This window comes from Mandrillus leucophaeus, unplaced genomic scaffold, assembly GCF_000951045.1.
Source record: "Mandrillus leucophaeus isolate KB7577 unplaced genomic scaffold, Mleu.le_1.0 Scaffold248, whole genome shotgun sequence".
Classification (NCBI taxonomy): Eukaryota; Metazoa; Chordata; class Mammalia; order Primates; family Cercopithecidae; genus Mandrillus; species Mandrillus leucophaeus.
In genome coordinates, this window is record NW_012102565.1 from 3,021,686 (window position 1) to 3,042,117 (window position 20,432).

Sequence of the window (20,432 nt, forward strand, 5' to 3'; positions counted from 1 at the left end):
AAAAAAAAAAAAAAGAAAAGAAAAAAGAAAGAAAAGAAAAAGAAAAAAGCTCAATACATTAGCCTCTCCCTTCAAGTGATGGAGCCTGTGGCCATGATTGCAGGACTGCAGTGTAACAAAATGTCACTGCATAAGTGACTGAACCTTGATGGTGGATATTGATAGACATGTTGCAGAACACCAGAATTATTCAGTAAATCAGGATGGGAAGACAGAAGAGGAAAATGTTAGGATTTCTTTTCATGAAAATGTACCAATAAAATCAATAGTTCTCTTTCAAGAAAATCTATAAATGTAAAAATGAAATTAAAAAAAAACAAAAATTTTAACTGTAGACACTTATCACCTACACGATAAGTGTATATTTAGGATAAAACTTGACTTTTAATTTTAATAAGTTGACTAAAGAAATACAAATATCAAATTAACTTTTTGATTAATTGAATCTAAGCTCAAAGCTATAAATCTGTCAGGATTTACATATGTAACTTTGATTAAAATAATAAAGTGAAGCATTAAAAATGAAAATAGAAGGATAGGTAACAATTGGTAAGATTGGTAAAATGTTGATAAATGGTAAAGCTGGATATGGCTACCTGAAGGTTCATTACACTATCCTTTTTACTATTGTGTATGTTTAAAATTTGTTAGAGCAAAATTTCAGAAAGCAGCAAATGTATAGCTTTGGGGTCAATGCAAAATGGCTCTTTTCTCTTTTTAGGGAAGTTTATCCAAGGAGATTCAACAAAGTAACCAAGCTACTTCTTGGAATTCAAGTCATTGTAAAACAACACCTTATTAATCAAAGGATAAATTAAAACAAATCAACATTAAGACTAAAACAAAAATGACGAGTAGGTAAAAAATTAGAAGGTTCTTACCAAGATATTGTTTATTACTCCCAAATACATAGTTAGGCTTTCAACAGATAGACTTTTGAACATTTTAACATTTTAAAAAATGCCACACTTATAAACAAAAATAAAGAAAAGTTAGATTTCATTTTCCAAATGAAACTGACCACTTCTTCGTCAAAAAATTTTGGTTATTTTCTGCTCTTCAAAATATTTTATATCTAAGTCAGCAGAAAATGAAACAGAGGAAAAATGATATACTCTTTTATCAGTAGAATTCTGACCTGAGACATTCAAACAGTGGCGGCATAGCACTAAAAGGAATTTTCGATTACTCCCAAACATGGAAGTCTGCATTTTTGAACTTTCATGTTGTGTTTGCATTGGTGTATCAAAATCTGGTTTTGGTGGGTTTTTTTCAGAGCTTAATTGTGGTATAATTGACAAATAATAAACTGTACAACAACATTTCCACAGGTCCTGAGAAATACTGTCTTCCATATCATTTTATTATAATGTTGATGAAGAAAAGTAATTGGCTTTATTATATGTTGTTTTGCTTAAAGTTGCAGTTTCCAAGAACCTATCTATGATGTTAAGTGAGGACTTACTGTATACAGGTTGATAAGTTTTGCACACATGCATAAGTAGGATCATCACCACATCAAAATAGTAAACATATTTGTTACCACCTCAAGGTTTTTCATGGGCCTTGGTAAGCCTTCTTTCCAAGCCAGTTCTTCCCCATCTCTTCCCCAACAAATACTGATCTAACTTCTGTCAATATGGATTTGTTTTAATTTTCTAGAATTTTATATAAATAGAATCATAGAGTATGTATCATTTTTTCTGGTTTCTTTCACTCAGTGTAATTATGTTGAGATTCATCCATGTCATGGAATGAACCGATGTTTAAATATACTACAGTGTGTTTATTCATTTGCCTATTGATAGACATTTGTAGGTCACACAAAGAGCTTCTGGTTTTGCTACAAGCAAAAGTGCTATAATCATTCATGCATGGACAAATCTTCATATATAAATCCATCCTTTATTTTTTATTGAGTAAAACCTAGTAGTGGAATAGCTAGATCATAGGATAAATGTTTAACTTTTTTTAAGAAACTACCAAACTGTTTACCAAAGTGATTGTACCATCCATTCTGACCAGCAAGGTATGTGTTCTAATTCCTCCACATCCTTCTTAAATTCAGCCATTTTTATAGCTGTGTAGTGATATTACGGAATAATTTTCATTTGTGTTTCCCTAACGAAAAATGATGCTAAGTATTATCCATGTGCTCATTTGCCATTCATATATCTTCTGTGGGGAAGCACCTGTTAAAAGGTTTGCGAAGTTTTTAAAAATGTGACTGCTTGTTACTGAGTTTTAAGAGTTATTTGTATATTCTGGATTCAAGTCTCTGGAAAGATAAATACTTGAAAATGTATTATCCCCATCTGTAATATGCTTTTTCATTCTCTTAACAGTGTCTTTTGAAGAGAAGTCATTTTATCTTTAGATGAAGATCAACTTCACAATTTATTCAATTTATGGGTCATGGTTTTGGTCATATCTAAATAATATTTCCCTAACTCATGGTTAGAAAGGTTTCTCCTATGCTTTCTTCTACAAATCTCATAGTTTAAGTTTCACATACAGGTGTATATCCTGTTTTGTGCTAGTTACTGTATGTGCTGCAAAGTAGGGATTTCATTTTTACATGCACATTCAATTGTTCCACCACCATTGGTTTAAAATGTTATTTGCTTTCCTTTGCACCTTTATAAAAAATCAGGGCATATCATTGTAGGTCTATTTCTGAAATCTCCAATCCTTTCCACTGGTCCATGGCTGTATCTTTATGTCAATACTAAACTCTTGATTCGTTTAGTTTTATATGTTTTGAAATCAAGTAGTGTTACTTGCTCAGTTTTGGTTTGGGACGTTGATTTTGGTATTCTAGGTTATTTTCCTTTCCTTACTGCACTGGCATGTCCCTGTGTTCCTGAATTTAGGAGGAAAACATTCAGCCTTCAGTAATTACATATGATATTATTTGTAGTATTTCATAGATGACTTTTTCACATTCAGAAGTTCCCTTCTGATCCTACCTTGCTGAGAGTTTTTACCAGAACTGGATTGTCAAATGCTTCTACACCTATGTTATAGTTCTGGGATAAAAGCACTTTGATCATTAAAAATGTTCCTTTTGGTATATTGTTCAACTCAATTGGCTAAAGTTTGATTTAGGAGTTCTGCATCTATGTTCTAGGCAGAAAAGAAAAGGAGCTTAAATTATTTTAGTTGAATACATCTTACATGGTGTATGTGAGGAGAAAAAAAACGCAAACTGTTTTTATCCTCTGTTCTCACACCACAACAATCAGCACCAAAGAATTTCTTCCCACCAACAAACAAGCATTCAATTCTGCAGTGGGCCCCTGCTGGGTGTCCTCTAATTTAGTTCTAGTGACACCACCTCCCTGGAGCTAGCATCAGATCTCACCGGGCTCAGCCTTCAAGACGGCTTCCCTTTCAGACAGCAGTCTCAAGTCCAGGCTTCTGGAATTTCTAACCCACTGTCAAGTTGGGGTTCCCACGACTCCCTCTTTGGGTTCCACTAATTTGTTGCAGAGCTCACAGAACTTAAGAAAACATTTATATTTGCTGGCCTATTACAAAGGTTATTATAAAGGATGCAGATGAAGAGAGGCAGAGGACAAGGTATAGGGAAAGGAGTGGGGAGCTCGTGTGCCCTCCTTGGGTGTGTTACCCTCCACGAACCTCCATGTGTTCAGTGACCCAGAAGGCCTCCAAACCCTGTCCTCCTGGGCCTTTTATGGAGACTTCTTTAGGCAAACATGGCTGACAACCATATAGAAATATGATTGAACAGAAAAGATATAATTCAATACTAATAGACTAAATGAGGAAACCTAACAAGCCTGTCTGCCCAGATTCTTCTTGGTCACCTCTCTGGGCAGCATTCCCTCCTCTCCAGTATGATGCAGGACCCCTTCTGGAATAAGGGTCTTGTGACCTACAATCAAACATGGTAGGCCAGACATTACAGGGGCTGCGAGCACCAGTGGTCAAAGTGAAACAGAACAGAACAGGAGGTTTCCCAATGTCCTTCCATGCAATGTCTGGAATCTATACATAACAACAGTTGCTAGGTCAGGGGTCGAATTTTAACTACCAGGCTTAGGTCTGGCAGACCCAGGCCTGGTTTCGGGTCTGGTTCCCTGGTTTTGGGTCTGGTTCCTATGCGCTGGGCTACCTGCCTTTAGTTTTGCTTCTCTTTCCTTTTCCGAGTATAAAACAATATAAAACAACATGAGAGGATCTCTCTCTTCCCTCAAGGGCAAAGGACAAGTGTGAAAACCTTTTGCATTTGCACTCATGGTTCTCAAGTTCTTCTACAGCATCCAGGAGAAATGAGGTCACATGAGCAAACTGAAGGATGGTACATGCTGGAGATTGTATTGCTGATGAAAGTGGTTCTCAGTAAAAAAAGAGAGCTGAAAAGGGGATGGGGCAGGAAGGTCACCTGCCCCTGATGTATAGCCATTTCCAGCTGGATTCTTCTCTGAAGTTGTGCCATCAAGCTGTCCCTCTCAAATCAAGCCACTTCTCTCCAAAGTCCAGCCAACTGCTTCTCCCTTCTCCCAGCTGAGTATGGGGTTTTTATAGGCACAGGATGGGCATGGGGCAGATAGCATGTGTGGTTTCTGAAAAGGCAACATTCAAGTGAGAAAGCAGGGATACAAGATCTCACTTTGGGCCCTAATCTCAGGCTTTTCTGCTTGAGGGTGGGATCCTCTCCAGGGACCCGCCCCAGCTGCTTAGAATTTCTCTGCCTCCTGCCTTTATCATTGTATCATTATGACGGCTATGAATAGGGAGGGAGGGACATTGCTGGGATGGCCGAGAACAGCCCCACTGGTGGTGTGAAGTTTGAACTGGAGGACTTAATTAGCTTCGCCCCTGTATGATGGATGAATGACGAACAAGGAAGAATTAGAAAGATCCTTGGACTCCCATCTTGGTGATTGTTACTGAGCTCTGGACATTAGTGGAGAGACACATTTAGGATGGAAAATCGTGTATCACTGAGTCCACAGACCAGGTCCTTCCCTTCTCCAGATGGCTCAATGATAGAGTCTCTGTTACCTCCAGTAGTACAAGAAAAATCAGAGTCTCTAATTGATGATAGAGTGGTAGTTGATGTGTCAGGTAGACAACTGTGAAAAATTCACTAAAATTAGGATATGGGTCACTGTTTAGAGAAACAGCTTCAGAAAAATCCTACCCATTTGAATTGACAAAGGGCAAATACAAATATAAAAATTTTCTAAAACAGCTTTAAAATAGATGCATTTAGTGTCAGCATAGGATACATATCAAATAAAAATAAAACAAGGCTATTAAACGAACACAAGCATAAGTTAAACACAAATTTGGACATTCTAAGTGAAATATCACTGAGAGTAATGTTTTCCAGGTTCACTGATGTTGTTACAAATGACAGAATTTCTTTCTTTTCTAAGGCTGAATAGCATTCCATTGTATGCATGTGGGGTGTGTGTGTGTGTGTGTGTGTGTGTGTGTGTACACCACATTTTCTTTATTCATCTCTTGGTAGACACTTAGGTAGATTCCATATCTTGGCTATTGTGAATAATATTGCAATAAACATGGGAGTGCAGATATCTGTTCAACATACTGATTTCAGTTTATTTGAATGCATACCCAGAAGTGGAATTGCTGGATCATGAGGTAATTCTATTTTTAGTTTTTTAGGAAACTTCCATACTGTTTTCCTTAATGGCTGTACTGTTTTACATTCATTCCCACCAACGGCATAAAAGGGTTTCCTTTACTCCACATCCTCACCAACACGTTATCTTTTGTCTTTTATGCAGAATCTAAAAAAGTCAAACTTTTGGAAGTAGAGAATTGGGGAATGGGGGAAACAAGAAAATGATGATTAAGGGGGACATATATTCAGTTAGACAGAAGGAATACATTTTTTGAGATCTATTGCACAGCATGGTAACTATAGTTAATAATAATATATCCTGTATTTTACGACGACGGTCATTTATTCTTTTCAGCAGCCTGAAGGTATCATCCCCATTACCTGCCTTTTTTTCTTGGGATGTCAACTTTCATAATCTCTTTTACTTCTTTAAGGGAATTCTTTCTTTTGTTCCTGGCTGGGTGCTTCTGAGGTTTTTCTGTTTGCCTTTTGTTTTCAGTATATCCAATACAATAAGACAGAACAGGGACCTCCCCACCCGCCCACCAAACTTAGGAGCCTGTGGGCCCCTCCAGGCATGGCAATAAAGGAAAATCTTGAGTTCCTTCAAGGGAAGTACCAGGCACCTTGCTAGCACTGAGAAGTAAATAAGCAACACAATAAGCAAAAGGGCAACAGTAGCTCAAAACAATAGCCAAGGCAGCTAGAATCACAATATGTTTGCTTCTGTATAGAAACTAAGATAACATCTTAACATATATCCCTGAGTTGTTTTTCAGAAACCCAGACCACCCCCACCCCACCAGTGGGATCCAATCCACTACCATGTAGACCTCAGATAAGGGGGGGCTGAGGACTGAACTCTGACTGACCTGTGTTCTTTGTTCTAAATTTTTTCCTGACAGGCCTGGAGGAAGTCACATCCAGGAGCCAGGGCTGACATTCTTCTCTGCTGACCCCAAATTTTTAAAAACAAAGCTTCTATTCCTTAACCAATTGCAAATTGTAAAATCTTTAAATCTGCTACTAAAGCAAACTAAATATGGCCTGAGAAGGACTCCCTGCTTCCATCTTTGAGTCATTGTGGGTGAGCTGTAACCTAGCCTAATAGGCAGACAAGACTGGAAACCTAAATTAGGAGTAGGGGCCTTTAACAACAGCTGAGCCTTGGCCCATCCCAGCGGCCATACTTCAGCCACTCATAGACTGCTAAGTGTTCAAACTGTGTTCAAATGAGGCAAACACCAACCTGTAACCAATCCAGCTGTTTCTGTACCTCACTTCCAATTTCTGTACATCACTTCCCTTTTTTTTTTTTTCTTTTTTTGTCTATAAATTTGTTCTGACCACGAAGCATCCCTGGAGTCTCTCTGAATCTGTTGTGATTCTGGGGGCTAGGACTGCCTAATTCGCAAATCGTTCATTCGCAATTAAATTTCTTTAAATTTAATTTGGCTGAAGCTTTTCTTTTAACACTACCTATGACCTGTAAGCCCCCACGTCTAGGTGTGCTAGCCTTTTAAGCTAAAACTAATGTGTGACCTCCATGTAATGATTTACAACGTTTCCTTCTGCTTTCCCGAAACTTACCCCTGCTGAAACCATCATTGCAAAATTATAACAGATGGTGAAAGAGATCTGACTTAACCAACTCCATCTTGTATCTAACCTCAAAGCTGTCCTTGTTCATTCCTGGGCATAGGCCAAACTAACTTTGGGAGAAACTTAGATTATAGTCTATAGTTGGAAACAAAGATGATAACAGCCCTTTCCTGAAACAAACCACCTTCTTTCCTTGGTATTCGACTGCCTTTGTAGGACTAACAGATTGGCCAAAAGATTAGAAGTTATGGTTTAGGAGTCATGCAGCTAAAGGCTACAAGATTCTGGCCCTCCTCAAGTTGCTTCTAGAGATAAATCACTATTGTAAAGCCTAAGATCAGTGCTTGAGATATCTGGCAGACCCTGAACTTGATGGATCAGCTGGCATCACCCAGTTTGTTAAACTGGCTCATCTGATCTTGTGGCCTCCACCCAGAAACAGACTCAGGGTAAGAATACAGCTTGGACTTCCTGTGATTTAATCTCTGACCCAACCAGCTAGGTGTGGTGGTGGGGACCTGTAATCTCAGCTATTTGGGAGGCTGAGGCAGAAGAATCTTAGCATTCTTAGCTCACTGGCTTCCCCCAACCCACCAAGTTGTCTTTAAAAGCTCTGCTCCCAAAATGCTCAGTGAGACTGACTGGAGTAATAATAAAACTCCTCCTGTCTCCTGCACAGCTGACTCTGCGTGAATTGCTCTTTCTCCGTTGCAGTTAGCCTATCTTGATAAATTGGCTCTAAGTAGCAAGCAAAGTGAACCCGCTGGGCAGTTACACTGCCTTTGAAAACCCTTACCTTCAAGGAATCAGGGAGGTCAAAGCTTAAGCATGAGCTGCCTGGTCCTTCTTGTTTGGTGCCTGCAAGTAAACGCCTTCCTTTGCTGCAAACCTCAGTGTGGATATCCGTTCTTACTGCCCTAGTTCCTTCAATAACATAGTGTGTCTATGTGGGAATTGTGTTTACACCCTGGTGGTTTCTGGGGATTCTTGAATTATCTTTTATTAGTTCTTGAATATTTGCTGCCATTACCACTTCAGGAAAAAAAATCACCCCATTTGCTCCTTCTGGGATGTCAATTAAGTATAGGTCAGACTGGCCCACTGAATTCCTTCTCTATATTTTGCCCTTTATTCCTAGCTTCTAAATTTCTCTCCCTCTATGGACTTTTGTTCCACATTCAGTTTTACTACTTATCTCTTCAGCTGTATTTATTAGCTTCCTTTGTGTTCTTAATTTCATTCTTGGTATTTTCAGTTTCAGAATTTTTGCTTGGTTCTTTCCCAAATCTGCAATGTCACTTTGTTCTGGTTTCTAATTCACATATTAAAAGCTTGACTCATGTTCTTTTGTAAATAGTAAGTTGACTTGTTTTATAATCAGAATTTTTAAATTTTAGTTTCTAAGTGGATGCAGTCCATTTCTGTTCTCTGTTCCCCACCTCCCAACCTACCCATGGGCTCCCGGTCATGTTTCTTGCCTTCTTGCATGACAATTTGCCTTTTGCTATTTTCTAGATTTTGGAATCTAGAATCTAGATAGAGATGTCCTAGAAATAATTGGAGTCTAGGCTCATGTTTTCATTCTCCTGTAAAGATGTCTTTTGGTTGGTTTGTTTCTGCTAGAAGTCTGGGCAAAGTTCTACTTTGATTTCAAACTAGACTTTTCAATTTTACAAAGGTGGATTGCAAGGCAGTTTGTTGACTTGTTTGTGACCAGTTTTATTCTTGAGAGAAGATACAGACTTTTAACACCCCTGGAAGTGAGCAGGCTTGTGTGAGTACCAGCATGAAGCCTCTACCGTAACTCTGTTATACAGGTCTTTCTTAATGATTAGAAAAAAACTCATAGGGCTGATGTGGCTTTTGAACACTGAGCTGGATTCTGCAGCACACTCCACACACAGTTGAGGTTGTGTTTTCAGTAGGAGGTGTGATCTGAGCTCTTTGTCTACTTTTTCAAGAAGAATGATGATGAAAGTATAAAGGGGCCTTTGTACAGAATGATGAAAGTATGACAGACTGATAGATTCTCCTTAAATTTACAGGTATTCTGCAAGCTATTCTGAAATAATAGGTAACAGATTATACAACTATATCACCTCTATAGGTATACTCTGCAAGCTGTTCTACTAAGTCATGTGAAAATGTAAGGTGTGTCAAAGTAGAGCATCTGAGTTTAGCTGCATTGTTTTGTTTGGTTTTAACCAGCCTCGATATAAAAAGGGAAGTGCCAATTAGACAAAGAATTATTTTAAAAGAAATATGTAATACTTACGATGATATTCAGATTATCTGTTTCATCTTGATTTAGTTTTTGTTGTTTGTGGGCTTTGAGGAATTATTTATTTTTTTCTAAGTTCCCAAGTTTACGAGCATCTATTTTTTTCATAGTCGTCCCTTATTATCTTTTTAGTGGCTGCAGGATTTTTAGTGATATCTCCAATTTCACTTATTGTTGACTCCTTTTTTCTTTTTATATTATTACATATTAATAATTTTGGGCTGGGTGCGGTGACTCTCGCCTGTAATCCCAGCACTTTGGGAGGCCGAGATGGGTGGATCATGAGGTCAGAGTTCAAGACCAGCTTGACCAACACAATGAAACCCCATCTTTACTAAAAATACACAAAATTAGGTAGGTGTGATGGTGGGCACCTGTAATCTCAGCTATTTGGGAGGCTGAGGCAGGAGAATCACTTGAACCTGGGAGATGGAGGTTGCAGTGTGCTGAGATCACGCCACTGCACTCCAGCCTGGGTGACAGTGCAAGACCCTATTTCAAAAAAAAAAAATAATAATAATAATCTATTTCAATATTTTTACAATAACCAGCTTTTCATTTTATTTATTTTCTCTATTATTTTTCTATCTTCAGTTTATTGATTTCTGATCTTTTCCTTATTTTCTCTCCTGCTTGCTTATTTGCTTATTGGTCTTTATTTTTTAGATTCTTAAGGTAAGAACTTACATTAATGGTTTAAGGCCTTTTCTCATTCAAAATGTAATAATTTGGTGCTATAAATTTTCCTCTCAGAGCTGCTTCAGCAGCATTCTACATATTTTAACATATTACGTTTTGGTTTTCAGTCACTGCCATTTTAAAAAATTTTTTGTAAATCTTCTAAAGTTTCTATGAAATTTTCTGTCTCAGAGTAACTCCTGAGATTTTGAAGAATCTGTTCTTGCTTCAGGGAAAAAAAAAATGCTTATGGAAGAAAGCTAAGAGTGTGGCAGAGTAAGGGAAGCCACAAGTTAACTCTCCCATACAGCTATTTCATCCTCATTTCAGAAACAGCAGCACAGCACCAGAAAGCTCCTCCTCAGAAGACTGACTTCTTGTTCAGATTCTCTGTGGTAATGCCACTTGGAAAGAGACTTTGAGTTTTCTTGTTGTTGAGGGATGGAGGAGAAATATACATAGTCAATGTACCAGTGTGTTGATTGATTTATGCCCTTCATCTTGGAGGCAATTCCTGAGAGTATGGGTATGCTTCCAGCCTACTGTGCTAGATTTAGGAGGTGGGCATCATGCATCAGTATTGAGCCACCATATCAACATTAGTTGCTGCTAAAACAATTAAGTTTCTGAGCACAATCTCAAACACCTTGCACCTACCCCACCACCACTGTCATTAACTGAACATAGAAGAACAAGTAATTGGTTTTGATATACCTTTTGGCTTTGATGTCCTGGGTCAGATCTCTGTGGCTGATGAAACAAATATGCATTTTCTTGAACTAGTTCATTTGGCCTGGACAAATGCTCTCCAAAGTATGAACCCGGTTGTCATCTCATATCTGACAATATTTTAGACCATGAGCATGGTGCAGGGCTTCCTGCCTCTTTAGCACATTAGGCCAGGTTCTGTAAGATCTTGATGGCAAAACACTCATATTGGAGACACAACAATAACTGGGAATTCTTGACTAAATAGTGAAAAATATGGTATGGGTCGTATGGACTCAAATAAGAATCGTGTGAATGGCCAAGCATCTGGTCTGTTGGGGTTGGGAACCAGTTGTGCATCTGAGGAAGGTGAGGTCTGGAATCAGGAGATAGAAGGTAACTCATGAGCTAGACTCAGTTTTCTTATGGAGGGTTTTATATGACTGTTTTCTCATCAGTCAACCTAGAATTTTGCTAATACCTTCTGGCATAACATTATTACATTCATCAAAGTGGGTTCTAGAATTTCAACATTACTTCATCCTGTTACAGTAGAATTTTAATTTGAACATCACTCTGTGTGAATCCAGTGTAGAGTGTGTGTGTGTGTGTGCGCGCGCGCAAAGGGCCTTCTCTAGATCACTTAGGTTGCCTTCTTTAGTTGCAATGGTGTGCATAGTAAAAATCCAAACAGAAATTGGCTGAAATGATTTTACATAATATCAATAAAGAAAGCTCAAGGAGATTTTGTTTAGTGATTAGGGACCCAGGTCTGCGTGTGGTTCTGTGGCCTCTTCTCTGTGCTGACTTCGTCTTCTGCTGGGGCAAGATGGCTCCAAAATTTGGAGTATCCAGACAGATACTTCCGTGCCTATACACATACAAACTCATTATTCCAAAACTACAATATAGATTAAAAGTTCCGGGAGACAAAACAACTTTCAGACAAATAATATGGATTATATATTTAATTCCGGCTTTGTGTATCTATTTGTGTGTGCATGTGTGTGTGTGTGTAAAATGAAAGCAAACTATGAATGTAGGATGAAATTTAAAGAGAAATCTAAGGAAGACATTTAGGTCAATGTTAATAAATGATAGTAACTACAAATAAAATGGATGTAAATGTCTCCTTAAATATTTGAAATTTATAACATTATGACCTGACCAGCATATGTATTTTAGTTTGTCTGCTCATATTCAAATTCTATTTCCTATAAATCACTCTCACAATTTATGCATCACTGATTTAAAGCAATTGATATTGATATTCTGCATGAGATATATATAGGCATGTGGATTTAGTCATTTTCTTTTTTTGTTTTGTAATTATTTGGTGTAAAAAATGTATGTATTTTCTTATATTTATAAAATAAGAATGCCTCCTTCGTTTCCCCTTTTCTACTCTCTCTTTATCTTTCTGTCTATCTGTCAATTACCTATGCACACACATACTTATCATATATTTTCTTGTTATTTGGACAATTCTGGTCCAATAAAACATATACAAGTGGCATCGATTTAGACCCAGGTGATCTGTCATTGCAGTAAGTGTTCTTTTCCTCCTATGAAATGAGATGCTGGCACAGTGAGACCACTGTTTGGGGAAAATAGTGAGGTCCCTCAAAATAACTGCAGTGGAAGGACATGAATGTCAACTTGACAATAAATAACTGCATATTTAAAAAGTGCCAGGGACTATGCTTAGTACGTTCTTTATTGATGTTTACAACAGTCTTATAAGTCAGTTACTACTAATATACTGATTTACAGACAAGGAAAGTGAAGCCCAGAGAGATTAATTAACATGCCCAAGGTCACAGAATTGATAAAAGGGTTGAGATAGGAATGCTGGCAGTCGAATTATATCTTAGAAGATGTTCTACTTCTTGTCCATGGATTTCCTCTTCAGTGAGCAGGTCAGAGCTGGATGTTAATTTGAACGTACTGGTGTTGCTGTAATGAAGGGGCAGCTGCACCAAGCCAGGGTGCCATAGGCCTATTGCATGATGCTTACTTTTTCATGAATGCTTTTAGCTTTAGTCTTTGCTTGTCACTTTGTTCTCATCAAATACTTGCTGGAAACTGTCAAAGAAACTTACGTAGTATCTTACAACAAGTAATTATTGTTTACATTATAAAGGTGAGGAAATTGAAGTTCAAAGAGGTCGAGTAACTTGACCAATATCCAAAAATTCTCCCTTCTGAAATGTCTGTGGATTTACATACACAACCTACTTAATCATATACAAAACATTCTCTTTTGATATTTTTTAGAATGTCGCTGGGAGGTGGACTTTTCTAACAAAAACATCCAATATACTCTCTTTTTTTTCTTTTGGTTAAATTTTAAATTTCCTGAGAATTTGGATTTTCTCATAGAGCTGCTCTGGAAATGTAAGTGTTATTGCAGCAACAACTAAAGAAAAAAAAGTCATAAAATCCCATCCAATATTTCTCTTAGTACCTTTAGTCATAAGCTAAAAAGCACTTTGAAGTCTGTGGGACACCAGCAATTCTGTTTGTTTGGCAACTCACTGCAGTGAGTTAATGATTTCTTTGGCACTTTCTGAGACTTTCAACAGCAGTTACTTTTAAATCCCCTGTAAAGGTCTAGAGAAGCCTTGGGACATTGTCATTTGAGATGATAACAAAGTCGTTTTAGGAGAAAAACTGGGTTGTGTTGTGAAAGGTTCTGAAGATGGAGCCCAGATGCTGAACCAGGACCTGAACGCCAATCTGGGCTGAAAATGCGGAGGGAACAACCATCCCCCAAAATGTCATGTTTCCCAGCACAAGTGAGTGCCAAGAATTTAAAAGATTAAGGCAATTAAGAGGAACATGAGTGAGGCAGTCAAGTTCTCTAAAAGACAGGAGCCTGGTATGTGGCTGCGGAGAAGAAAGGTAGCAAAACTTTTCATTATGTGACTCTTAGGGGGAAAATTCAATTTTAATATAATCTTATTTTTATCAAATAGTCGCCTTCAGGTTTGCATTGTTATGAACATTTATATATTCAACAAGAAAACAGTAAAATTCAAAGATTATTTATTACGATTTTACCTCTTATTTCTGAAATGTTGTAATTGCATGGATATTAAATAATAATGTTGATATGGTATGGCTCTGTGTCCCTACCCAAATCTCATCTCTAATTATAATCCCCACATGTCAGAGGAGGGGCCTGGTGGGAGGTGATTGGATTATGAGGCAGATTTCTCCGTTGTTCTCGTGATAGTGAGTGAGTTCTCACATGATCTGATGGTTTAAAACTGTGTGGCACTTCCCCGTGTGTGCTCTCTCTCTCTCTCCTGCTTCACTGTGGAAAGATGTGCCTTGCTTTTCTTTCATCTTCCATCACGATTGTAAGTTTCCTGAGGCCTCCCTAGCCATGGGGAACTGTGAGTCAATTAAACCTCTTTTCTTCATAAATTAGGGTCTCAGATAGTTTTTTTACAGCTGTATGAAAAGGGAGTAATGCAAATGTATTTTACAAAGGATAATAAGTACTCATATTGAGAAATTGGATATTAAAGATGTTTTTCCATCAACACAAATGGATTCAGCTCTGTTTTAGCCACTCAAACCATGGACCTATGGCCAACACATTTAGTCTTTTGAAATCTTAGCTTACTTAAAAAAAATAATGATGACCAGCACAATGAACTCTGAGCCCCATCTGTCTGCAGCAGAGTGGCCTTGACAGCACAGCAGCAGAGTAGCATCTTTGCCCAAAGTCAGGCAAGGCAAAAGCGGAGTGAATGTTAGAGTTTGAAAGCCTATGCATTCAGAAACGACATGTCAAGTGTAGAACAATAATTTTTTTGATAAGTGAGGTGAAAATAGGAAGCACTCTATCCCGCTGTTTTTACTCAGTTGCTTTTCAGTGGAACTATTCTTGCTTGATTAATTGAATAGTGTTCATCCAGCTGTCAAGGCTGGAAATCTGACTCCTCCCTTTAATCCTAAATAACTTAATTGGCCTTCTACCATGAACCACCACTTGATCCTTCCCTCTAAATCCCAAATGAATGAAATCTCCTTGATCCCATTTTTGAAATCTCTCTCACACTCACTTCAGCTTTCACAGCTCATTTTTCACTTGCACTATTGGTCCCCCAGTGGGTTCCCCACCTCTGGAATCTATTTGTTCCTCTCCAGTTTCTACACTAGAGCATGACCATATTTCTCATGCCTGCTTCTCTTCCATGGCTTCTCATTGCCTGTAGATCAAGTCAAATTTCTTTATCTTTTTATGCAAAGCAGGTCATAATATGGCTGTAACCTGCCTGTCCAGTGTTATCTCTTGCCTGGATCCTGATTTAGAATTAAAGGGACCCAACCAGCAGAACTACACTTCACTCCACAATCACACATCACTCTTGCCCACTTAACTTTCTTGTATATTTTGCTATTAAAGTTCTATGCATGCTTCAAGGCCACAAATATTACTTCATCTATGCAGCCTTCTGGTTTGTACCCCTTTAAAATTATATTTTCTTATTTTGCACTTTCAAAAGACCAAGAATGTCAATATGGCACTTACCACATTTGATGTGACACTGTATTAACAGCAGGGCCTTAATGTATGGATCTTCATATATTTTCAATGTTCAGCCAAGGTGAAGTAATAACTATATGTTTGGATTGAAATAGATAGCATGGACCTAGCTCAATACATCTAACCCATTTCTGCTGTATGATCTAGTAAGAGAAGTCCACAAGTTCCTTCATTTGTCCATGCATGGTCTGTCTACTGCTGATAAATCAATACATCTGTTGCTTATTTTATGTCCCTTTATCTTTTCTAATCCCTTCCTGACAGAAGTGGGCAGTGCAGTGCTGGTTTGTCTTAGAGGGAGATACAGAGAGGTTGAAGGGCTTTAGAAGATATTATTCCAGAGTCACATTAATGCACTAACCTGCCTGCCAATCAACACCAATGTAAAAATGTATTAACTCTTCAACTCTTCCATAGTTCCTGACATGAAATTGTGGCAAAAATTAGAAAGGAGCAAATGGCTCTCTAATTCTAATTTAATTTCATTTCCTTAGAAAGAATGCCTAGATGTGACTAGCGATACACACACACAGAGAGAGAGAGAGAGAGAGAGAGAGACAGAGTGAGAGAAACTGAGAGACAGAGATGCGGGGGGGTGGAGAGAGAGATTGTGAGAGAGAGAGAGATTCCGTAAAGGGCTCTGAATTTATTGACTCACACAACCATATGGAACCAGGCAGAGGAGAATGTTTCTGCCGAATGAAGTAGAAGTGAAAGTTTAAAAATAAATTTAAAAAATACTGCATCGAGTTCATTCATTCCTCCAATTAGTGACCTTTTCTTAGCAGTTTAACCTCTATTGGGAGTAGAAGGAAGCTAGGCAAAGGGTAGACAGCAAAGAGCCTAACACAGAGAAGAGGAGCTCTGGGTTACCTGGGTGAACTTTCATTTGCTAAATCAAAAGGATACATACCTCATCCTCATTACAGACTACCTTTCGTCCAAGGCAGAATAAACAACTTCAAAACAGAAAAACAAAGATGAGTTTAAGGCTTAATTAAAAAGCGCTGTGCTTATTAGGGACAGTCTCACTGAACAGAGCTGCATGCTAGTCTTAGAAACCATATCAGGTTAGTGTTGGTTAGAGTTGTGTTGGTTACAGTGATAGCAGTGGGTTGTCAACAGCATTAGAAACAGATTATCAGGCACAACTGTGATGAACTGGTTGGGTACAGAAGTGCGTTCACTGGAGTGAGGCTGCCACTGTCTTTAAGCATGGTGTCACTAACTGGCCAACATTCTGTGGTGTGTTCAGTTATTAATTGATTGGATTAAGGTGTGTTGTCACTGATGGATCAGGCAGGATTAAAACCAGTTCTGGCATTTACTTGTTACCATGGCTATAAAACAATCTGTCTTTTCCCATGGATGAGGGACTTTCAAATCTGCACTATCATGTACATTTTGTCATACTTCACATTTTAAAATCACATTTTACTTCCATTTTCAGGAAGATTGAGTGGACTTTCTTGTCTCTACCCTTCCTGCTAACTATAACTGTCATTGTATATAAAACAAACATATGAAAACTCTGAAAGTTTGAAAGGAGAAGGCAGATAGGCCAGGGACCCTGGGACCTAAAAACAATAGGGTGGTGAGTTTCCTGGGTTTTCATTTTGCTTCATGTGTCTAAGACTTGGAGATGAAGAAGCCAGAAACCCAGAAATGTCAACTGGCACAAACTAAATCTCTTCCTCCACCCAAGCCCTACTTTGTCTAGCCAAAGAACCAGGAAAGGGGTGGCATAACAGAAATAATACTTTTAAGCAAAACATGATCTACTCAAATCAAATGCCACAGAAAAAAACAGTGGTCTCACTCCCACCCAGGCCATGAAAGGCCAAGTAAGAAGCTTTCACACTCTCCAGGCAATAGTCCCCACCCACAACTCTCAACAGAGTGGTGCCAGCTTGAGATAGGAGCCAGGACTTTCATCCCTGCCAAGAAGTAATGGTCCTGACCCCCTGAGTGGTCTCAGTGGAGACCACATAGGGAACATGGATTTCTGCCTCACCTGACAGTAACAAAATGCCAGTCTACTTCTTCACTGGCATGGTGTCAAAGGAGGCTTCATAGAGAGTCAGGACTGTCACCACCCCCAGCAGTAGTTAGACCACCCCAGGGGTGTAGGTAGAGGCTGTGTGGGGAACAATAAAAAGGAACTCATATTCATGTCAGCCAAGGAGGTTTGAATGGGGGACAAGTGGGGAGGCAGAACTTCCACACCCATCTAGCAGTAATGAGGAGCAGATACTCCTCAGGGGTCAGCAGAGACCAAGAGGGAAACCTGCACTTCCAATTCACTTGGAAATAATGAAGTAGTTCCCTCCCTTCCCCTGCCAGAGTGGTGTCAAAGGAAGCCAAGTGAAACAGAAGGTTCCAGAAGATCCAAATTCCCAGAATATAATAAACAAAATATTCAGGTTTCAATAAAAAATTACTTGTCATACAAAAACCAGGAAAGTCTCCACTTGAATGAAAAAAAAATCTGTAGATGTCAATGCTGAGTGACAGACAGGTTTTAGAGTGCCTGACAAAGATTTTGAAGCAACTTTTGTGAAAATGCTTCAATGAACAATACCAAATGTGATTGAGACAAATGAAAAAAGAAAAGAAAAGAAAGAAAAGAAAACCTCAGTAAGTAAATTGGCATTATAAGGAAGAACCAAATGGAAATGTTAGAACTGAAAAATATAACAAACAACGATTTAAAAATACTCAATGGATGGGCTCAGCAGCAGAATGGAGGGAACAGATGAAAGAATTAGTGAATCTGAAAGTATAACAATAGGAAATATTCATTCTAAACTACAGAGAGATAGACTGGAAAAAAATAAAAATGAAAAAGCCTCAGGGGCTAGGTATGGTGGCTCATGCCTATAATCCCGGTACTTTGGGAGGCCAAGGTGAGCAGATCACCTCAGGTCAGGAGTTCACAACAAGCCTGGCTAACATGGTAAAACCCCATCTCTAATAAAAATACAAATATTAGCTGGATGTGGTGGCACATGCCTGTAATCCTAGCTACTCAGGAGGCTGAGGCAGGAGGATCACTTGAACCCAGGAGGTGGAGGTTTCAGTGAGCCAAGATAGTGCTGCTGCACTCCAACCTGGGTGACAGAGCGAGACTCTGTCTCAAAATAGAAGAAACTTCAAGGACTTGTTGAACTGTCACAAAAGGTATATTGTTCTTGTTATCAGAGTCTCAGAAGGAGAGGAAATAAAAAATAATACTATAAAAGTACTTGAAGAAAAAAGGGCTGAAACTCTCTAAACTAGGCAAAAGATGTAAGACTACAGATTTGAGAAGTGGGCCAAACACTAAACAGAATAAACCCAAATAAAATAGCACCAAGACAAACCGCAGTTAAACTGCTGTAAACTAACGGCAAATGGAAATCATTAAAGTATTCAAAGAGAAACACCACCTTACCTATGGGTGGAAAAGAATTCATATGACAGCAGATTTTCTATCAGAAACCATGGAGGAAAGATGAAGTGGGGCAAAGCATTGTTCATGTGCTAAAAGAAGAAACTGTCAATCAATATCACTTGTCAAGCAAAAATACCCCTCAGGAATGGAGGGGAAGGCAAAACATTCTGAAGTCAGAAAAAAAAGAGAAAATGCTTTGCCAGCAGATCTACCATAAAGGAAAGGCTAAAGGAAATTCTCTAAACAAGAAAGACAAGACAAAACACAAAATATAGGAATGTCAAGAGTGAAGAAAGAACATGGAAACAGCAAAATAAATAAGTGAATGGGTAAATGCAACAATCATAAATGTACAATTACATTATAAACAGGAGAGGGCAGATAGTAATCGCAGATGAGATTTCCATACTTCCTTTGTACTGGCAAAATGATGGCATGAGCACTCTGTGATGGCAAATTAATGTATATGTAATATAATAAATGGAGTAACTACTGAAAAAGCTAGACAAAGAGATACATTCAAAAACCCTATAGATAAATCAAAATGAAATTCTAAAACTGCTCCAGTAAGGCAGAAAAAAGTTAACAAAATGAAAACAGAACAAAAAGAAAACAAAAAATAGAATGGCAGATTTAAGTTCTAACAGCAGTAATTACATTTACTGTAAATGGTCTTAAAACATCAAGTACAAGACAGAGATTGACAGAATAATGAACATGGGCAAACTATATGCAATGTATGAAAAAACTCACTTCAAGTACAATTAAAATATCTCAACAAATTTAAAATAATTGAAAGCATACAGAGTGTACACTATGATTACAATGGAATCAAAGTAGAAATCAATAGCAAAAATGAAATAGATTTTCTAACAACTAAAAACGATACATTTTCATATAGTTCACAGGTCAAAAATGAAGTCTAAAAGGGTTGAATTGAGTCAAAATGAAAATACAATTTGTCAGTGGTTGTGAGTCACAGTTGAAGCAGTACTGGGGAGGAAATTTATAGCACTGAATGTATGCATTTTGAAGAGAGCAAAGAGTCTTACTCTAGTCTCCTTCTAAGAACCTAGAAAAAGAAGGGCAAAATAAATCCAGTGCAAGCAGAAGGAAGGAAGTAATAAAAATAAGAACATAAATCAATGAAATTGAAAACGGAAAATCATTAGAAAACGGAAAACCAGAAACAAGTAACTGGTTATTTTTAAAGATTTTAGAAAAACCCTAGCAAGATGTATTAGTTCATTTTCACACTGCTGTTAAAGACATACCCAAAAATGGGAACAAAAGGAGGTTTAATTGGACTTGCAGTTCTACATGGCTGGGGAGGTCTCAGAATCATGGCAGGAGGCAAAAGGCACTTCTTACGTGGCAGTGGCAAGAGAAAAATGAGGAAGAAACAAAAGCAAAAACCCCTGATAAACTCATCAGCTCTTGTGAGCCTTTTTCACTATCACAAAAATAGCACAGAAAAGATCGGCCCCCATTATTCAATTACCTCCCCCTGGGTCCCTCCCACAACATGTGGGAATTCTGGGAGATACAA